The following is a 7,743-nucleotide window of genomic DNA, read 5'->3' on the forward strand; positions in this document are numbered from 1 at the left end:
GGGGGTATAGGGTTTAGGGGGTTTAGAGGTTAGGGGGTATAAGGTTTAGGGGGTTTAGAGGTTAGGGGGTATAGGGTTTAGGGGGTTTAGAGGTTAGGGGGTATAGGGTTTAGGGGGTTTAGAGGTTAGGGGGTATAAAGTTTAGGGGGTTTAGAGGTTAGGGGGTATAAGGTTTAGGGGGTTTAGAGGTTAGGGGGTATAAGGTTTAGGGGGTTTAGAGGTTAGGGGGTATAAGGTTTAGGGGATTTAGAGGTTAGGGGGTATAAGGTTTAGGGGGTATAAGGTTTAGGGGGTTTAGAGGTTAGGGGGTATAAGGTTTAGGGGGTTTAGAGGTTAGGGGGTATAAGGTTTAGGGGGTTTAGAGGTTAGGGGGTATAAGGTTTAGGGGGTTTAGAGGTTAGGGGGTATAAGGTTTAGGGGGTTTAGAGGTTAGGGGGTATAAGGTTTAGGGGGTTTAGAGGTTAGGGGGTATAGGGTTTAGGGGGTTTAGAGGTTAGGGGGTATAAGGTTTAGGGGGTTTAGAGGTTAGGGGGTATAGGGTTTAGGGGGTTTAGAGGTTAGGGGGTATAGGGTTTAGGGGGTTTAGAGGTTAGGGGGTATAAGGTTAAGGGGTTAAGGGGATTTAGGGGTTCACAATCATCAAATAAGAGTTTCATCAAATCTTCCACATTCCATTCTCTGTCCTGTAACAGAAAAGTACATTTATTATCATATTGTTTGAGAGATATAATGTTAATGTAAACGAAATTAATAAATAATATGAAAATATCAGTGAACAAGTTAAAAGAAAATGTCTTTCCTCTAAACCTCCGTAGAAAAGCTCGAGGGCAAAATGAATACAGTTGTAACGTAAAAGTTGATATTTTCGGCTTTGGCTCATCGCTTCATCAACTCTTGTTTGGAAAGATTCAGAGATTCCGGTCTTCTTCCTGTAAACTGCAAACTTGCTGTGTGAGGAGAAGCTTTTAATGTGCACTTTGCTCACAAGTCCTCGACAGGAAGTGGATAAGGAAGTCACTGCTGCGCTGAGCCCAAATGATCCTGGATAATTAGCTAGGAAAAGAAACACATTTGTAGTTGTACAACCTGATGAGATGTGACTTGTGTAAATAAAGTTTCGTAAAAAGTAAAAAAAAAAAAAGTCTCTCCCTGTCACCCATCTTTTCTCTCTCTCTCTCTCTCTCTCTCTCTCTCTCTCCCTCTCTCTCTCTCTCTCTCTCTCTCTCTCTCTCTTCTCTCTCTCTCTCTCTCTCTCTCTCTCTTTTCTTTCTTTCTTTCTTTCTTTCTTTCTTTCTTTCTTTCTTTCTCTCTCTCTCTCTCTCTCTCTCTCTCTCTCTCTCTCTCTCTCACTCTCTCTCTCTCTCTCTCTCTCTCTCTCTAAACATGCTCCTGAGGTTCCAGTGATTACTGTTCCTGCTCCTCTACTCAGATCTTCTTACTTCGTCCTGGTCTGATGTTTCTCATTAATGCCTTGGGTGGTTCCATGAATTCTGTAGTAAGATCAGGAGCTTTGAGGATTTGGACTGTAGTTAATATCAACAGTCTGCTACACTGACTCAGGACTACAGTTTGCTCTGATCTCCATCACTGCACCTCAACATCGTTTATCTATAATAAATGGACATTCGGTGGAACCCAGATGAGGATGAGGTTCCCTCTTGAGTCTGGTTCCTCTCAAGGTTTCTTCCTTCTGCATCTCAGGGAGTTTTTCCTTCACCACAGTCTCCACCGACTTGTTCATCAGGGACAAACTTACACTTATAAAGAACTTATTCATTTTTATCTCCACATTATCTGTGTAAAGCTGCTCTGAGACCATGTTCATTATTAAAAGCACAACACAAATAAACATGAAATAAACATGAATTAAATTGAATAAACAAACAACAGAATAAAAAGATTTGAGTTCTTGTGTCCAGAGCTGGATGGTTCAAGGAAAAATACAAAATATTAGGCAGGTGGTTTTTATGTTATGTGTGTGTGTGTGTGTGTGTGTGTGTGTGTGTGTGTGTGTGTGTGTGTGTGTGTGTGTGTGTGTGCGTGTGTTTGCACCAAAAAAAAACAGCTTTTTGAACCTACGTGTGAAGTGAATGATCTCCTGTCCACTTTCACAGCAGCACACTCCTGCATGGTAATATCCCGTACCACTGAACCCACTTTTTACAATAAACTAAACACTTTTTAAATCCTACCTGTCCAATCGTTACCATTTCGTAGATTTAAATGGAGAGCTATCCAGGATAATGCTAGTAAATTATGGCGTGCCACAAGGGTCAGTTCTGGGACCCCTGCTTTTTACAATATACATGCTTCCATTAGGAAATATTATTAGAAGGCATAGAATTAGCTTCCATTGTTATGCTGATGATACCCAGCTATATATTTCATCCAAACCAGGCGATACAGCTCAATTAGCTCGCATAACTGAGTGTGTTGATGAAATAAGAGATTGGATGACCCATAACTTTCTGCTATTAAATTCTGATAAAACGGAGATTTTGCTCATCGGCCCAAAAAATAGTACACAGAAGCTCCAGCATCTCAGCCTGCATTTAGACGGTTGTTCTGTAACTACTAGTTCAACGGTAAAAGACCTGGGAGTTATTTTAGACAGCAACTTATCTTTTAAAAATCACATCAATCAAGTTACAAAAACAGCCTTCTTTCACCTTAGAAATATTTCTAAGCTAAGAAATATGTTATCTATATCTGATGCAGAGAAGCTCGTCCATGCGTTTATGACCTCTAGAATAGACTACTGTAATGCATTACTAGGTGGATGTCCTGCATCATTAATAAACAAGCTTCAGTTAGTTCAGAATGCCGCAGCAAGAGTTCTTACTAGGTCAAGAAAATACGATCATATAACCCCAATCTTATCGTCCCTACATTGGCTTCCTATTAAGTTTCGAATAGACTACAAACTACTGCTACTCACTTATAAAGCACTAAATGGTTTGGCTCCCATGTATCTATCCAGTCTTTTAACACGCTACAATCCGTCACGCTCCCTGAGATCTCAAAACTCTGGGCTTCTAGTAGTTCCTAGAATAGCAAAGTCCACTAAAGGCGGTAGAGCATTTTCACATTTAGCTCCTAAACTCTGGAATAGTCTTCCTGACAGTGTTCGGGGTTCAGATACACTCTCCCAGTTTAAGTGCAGATTAAAAACATATCTTTTTAGCAAAGCCTACACATAACACACATCACACACATCACATCATAACCTTGTGCTCCAGAACATCTGATCACATGCACATTATCAACTTGTGCTGTTAATATCATGAACAGCAGCTACGCTAATTCCTCTCCACTGCTTCTCTTTCTCTCCCCATCCCGAGACACCCTGAGGTTTGGCCAGCTCCAGTCACGTCCCACCTCGTGAAGATTATGGACCTATGGATGATCATGGAGAAGTAGATGCCGAGTGTTTAAAGGCCCTGGCATGGAGAAGCTGATGCTGGATCTATGATGATCACAAATTGTTCTGTATTGTTGAAAGATTTATGACCAAACTTTTGATGTCACCCATATGAGGATGGGTTCCCCTTTGAGTCTGGTTCCTCTCAAGGTTTCTTCCTCATATCATCTAAGGGAGTTTTTCCTTGCCACTGTCGCCACGGCTGCTCATCAGGGACAAACGCACACCATTCACCTTCACTGTTGTTTTCTGTAAAGCTGCTTTGAGACAATGTCTGTTGTGAAAAGCGCTATACAAATAAACTTGACTTGACTTGACTTAAACAGGTCTCCTAGCTTTGCATTTCCAAATTTATCAGAGAACTTTTTGACAACTCTGAAGCTCCTTGGTTTTGTGCCGAGTCCGATCTTATTGCAGTCCTGAAAAGTCGGCTGAAAAATAAACTGCTGTTTAAAGAGCTGGAAAAGAAACTAAAGCGAGGTGCCATGTTATAATCCTGACCTTCACTGACTCCTGTGATATATCAGTAAAATCAGTCAAAATAAGAGATTCACATTATGTAAATGGCAGTTTTACCTTCAGATCAACTTCAAGAAGATCCATGATGAACTCGATGCAGTTGTAAGTGCTCACATTGTATTCTGGACCTCTGCTCATCGCTTCATTAACACTTTCTTTGAATGAATCAGTGATTCCATCATTCTTCCTATAACTGCAAATTTCTTTCCTCTGGTGAATCCGTCCACATTCACTTTCCTGACCTCTGACCTGAAGCCAAACATCTCTAACAAAAAAATAGAATGAACACATAAAACATAATTTCATTATAATGATAAGGACTGCTGTGATGGAATAAATCTTTATCTGAAATGATGCAGCCTAATACTTGTATCTGATTGGTCAATAGAAAATCTATGGTTTAAAGCACATTAAGAAGGTAAGAAAAGCCCCAAATGAACTCTAGATAAAACACACCCGTGACCTGAAACCCATTCAAGGTGACTACATCATTAATCTGATGAGAGAATGTCATGAACGTAATGGAGAGTGTGTTAGAGAAGTGAAGAAAAGTGTGCAGGCAGGGTGGAGTGGGTGCAAATACTGAAGGACAGCAGATTCCTTTGACCTCCAAAACATGTGATGGCTGAAATCTGATTGGATAAAAACTCTAACGTAAACAAACACTCCTGAAAGAAGCACAACTGAAAGCTATGAAATGTAAAAAGACTTTTATGAAGTTATTTAGAAGAAATTACTTTTCAGCTGAATGATGTTTGTGTCTTCTGCAGAGTAAACTCCAGCATTCAGGACCTTTTCATGTTGTACAATGAAGACATCTCCGTTTTCCACACTTCCACTGAATTCCTCTGTGTAGCTTTTCACAACTCTGAAGACCTTTTGTTCCAAAATCAGTCTTAAATTCATCTCATGTGATTTTGCCTAAAAACAGACATGAATGTCATCAAATAAAGATTATCATTAAAACCAAGAACATTTCTTCACTGGGGTCCACCCTCCCACTCAGTTTATTCTTATTTAAAACCTTAACACAGGCCCTGTAGAGCAGCTTCCCCGTCACTGTCCCAAAGTTCATCTCCCCTTCGCTCTAGGAGGGGACCCTCACACCCGTCGAGGTCCCTAGCGCTGATCTCACCGACTTTGTAGTCCTTCAGCTGAACACGCTCCTCTGCTGTAAGTGTGGACCTCCAGCAGTCTAGCAGCCTGTTAGCGATGCGCAGGGACCGTAGTCCTATACGTGCAGCCAGGTCCTCCCCTCGTGACAGGTCTGTCCCTGCGACGTTCTCCAGCTCCCAGAGTGTGACCATCTTTGAGGAGATCAAAGCTCTAGACAGTGTTGTGGTGGTCGCCCTGGAAATGTTCAGACAACTCCCATAGACCAGGGGCTCTTCCAGCAGCCAGTGTTCGGCAGCCCTTAATCCTTTTTTTTTTAAAGTCCATATTTCAAAAAGTCTGCGGTAAAAGACTGGTAAACCGGTAACATTCAGTGTGCTTGTGTTTGGTAAAAACAAAGTTCTGTCCAGCCCCAGTCCTCCTGCCATGTGCAAAAGTCCACTGGCTGCTGTCCTACATACCAGGTTCCTGGGCCCGGTTAAGAGTCTCTGGATAAACTGGAGGCAAAAGGCTGCAGTTCTGCTGGCGAGATGAACCAGCTCCTGCCCCCCTTCCTCCTTGGGCAGATGGAGGACACTCTGTGGAATCCAGTGCAGACGATTTCAGAAGAAGTCGATGAGCAGGGCCTCGATGTTTGCTAGCAGGTTTGGTGGTGGATCCACGCATGCCAGCTTGTGCCACAGAGACGACGCTTCCAGGTTGTTAATGATCAGCGTTCGCCCCCTGTAGGACATCATTGGAACCAGCCGCTTCCACCTGCTCAGTCTGCCCTTGATGTTCTCTACAGTGCCTTCCCAGTTTTTACCTAAAAACTCATCACTCCCCAGGTAGACACGCAAGTACTTAAAACCTCCCTTTTTCCACACCAAACCTCCTGGGAGTGTCGGCTCCACCTCCACTACTCTTTCTCAATTTACTTTTGTTGATGATAAATTCACAAAGTTTCTTAAAACATAAGTTAAAACATCTACGTTAGACTGGGATTCAATAAAAGAAAACAAAAGAAGAAAAAAAAAATTTAGATCAAGAATAACTTTATTATCATTGTTTTTTAGTCTGTAACAGAAAAGACTTAAAGTGCTGTAAGGCAAAATGTTTGTCTTTGAGTTTATCTACCAGCTGTTCTTTATGATTGTTAGCAATGTCATTTATACGTCTGGCGACGTGTCATTGGACAGAAGGATAGTTTTTATTTTTGCAGCACTTGCGTCATCCAGCATGACAGAGACCATGTCTAATGCTGCAGGCAGTCTCAGCTCCTCTGCTATGGAGTGGGGGTTTTTGCACTGAGCAATTTGGTACGCCACTTATATGATGTTAACAGAGCTCACTGGTTTAGTGAAGTAGCATTCACAAAGCGGGACGATTGTTGCCAATATTCGGCACGTTTTCGCTAAAAAAACTCAAGCGGCTTATTAGCGTGATTTGGGTGTGACGTCTTTAAGTGACACCTGCATTTATTTGCCTTCATGCTGTCCGCTGCCAAAATTTTAACACCCAGTAAACACACTGGTCTTTCCTCATCTCCCACCATAGTCACAGTGAAGCCAAGCGCTACATGCACTTTGTCATATTTCCTCGCCTTCATTTATTATCTCTGTCTCTCTCCGCCGTTCTTTTTTACCCCTGTTAAATATCTTTCCATAGTGTTTTTTAAGGGTTTGTTGTCTGCACTTCATACCTCCTGCTCTGTGCTGTGTGCGATTGTTCGGTGCAATAAATCCCCTACTCCCTGCGGCAAAAAAGCATGTTCCCCAGGGTCACCTGCACCCCCCTGGCTTTGCCCCGAGCCCCCGCAGGAGGGTGCGCCCCACTATTTGAGAAGGACTGAATTAAGTATACATTATAAAATATCGACCTGCCAGGCACACAGTACGTCTGGTCATGGTGAATGATCTGCTCCATCACCTTCATCAGTCTCGATGCTAACGCTTTTGACAGCAGCTTGCAGTCAGTGCACAGTAGTGACACTGGGCATCAGTTCTTCAGGTGGGTCAGGTCTCCCTTCTTTGGCAACAGGGTCAAGACATCTTGTGACATTGAGAGTGTACTGTTGACAGAATACTTTTATTTGCACTTTTGTCACATCCCACCACTGCTGTAAGGAGTTAAAAGCTGCTTTCTGAAGTTTAAAACAATTCCATAAAAATAAAAGACTCTCTAAAAGTGCAGTATTAAAATGCCAGTAGCTGCTGTTAGGTTTAATATTCTTTTTACTAATGGTGCACTGAACCATGCAGTGGTCTGAGATGCCTACTGGAAAAATAACACACTTTGTAAAATAAGTCAGTTGATAATAAAATCGATCTAATCTCGCCAGGGAGAGCGTGTTGTCTACGCAGTGAGCTCACGTGTACTGTCTCTGTTTCTTATTTAGATTCCGCCATATGTCACAGAGATCACCAACTCCCACAGACACAATGTTCTCATGTCTCAGCACATTTCCAACTGCACACACACACACACACACACACACACACACACACACACACACACACACACACACACACACAAACACACACACACACACACACACACACACACACACACACACACACACACACAAACACACACACACACACACACACACACACACACACACACACACACACACACACACACACACACACACACACACACAAACACACACACACACACACACACACAGACACGCACTAAAATATTCCAAT

The 7,743-nt window shown here is 42.4% G+C and overlaps 1 long non-coding RNA gene across 1 annotated transcript in view; it reads right to left on the reverse strand.

Annotated features, from left to right (window-relative positions):
- Positions 1-3,746: 3,746 nt before the first annotated feature.
- The window catches only part of LOC310717797, a 4,486-nt gene continuing 489 nt past the window's right edge, over positions 3,747-7,743 (reverse strand). The window contains exons 2-4 of the long non-coding RNA XR_014530921.1: positions 4,678-4,861; positions 3,998-4,205; positions 3,747-3,852 (exon numbers count right to left, since the gene is read on the reverse strand). This is a non-coding gene — a long non-coding RNA (uncharacterized lncRNA). The remainder of the gene's footprint in view (positions 3,853-3,997; positions 4,206-4,677; positions 4,862-7,743) is intronic.

The sequence above is a fragment of the Silurus aristotelis genome (assembly GCF_946808225.1).
Source record: "Silurus aristotelis genome assembly, chromosome: 22".
In the NCBI taxonomy this organism is placed as follows: Eukaryota; Metazoa; Chordata; class Actinopteri; order Siluriformes; family Siluridae; genus Silurus; species Silurus aristotelis.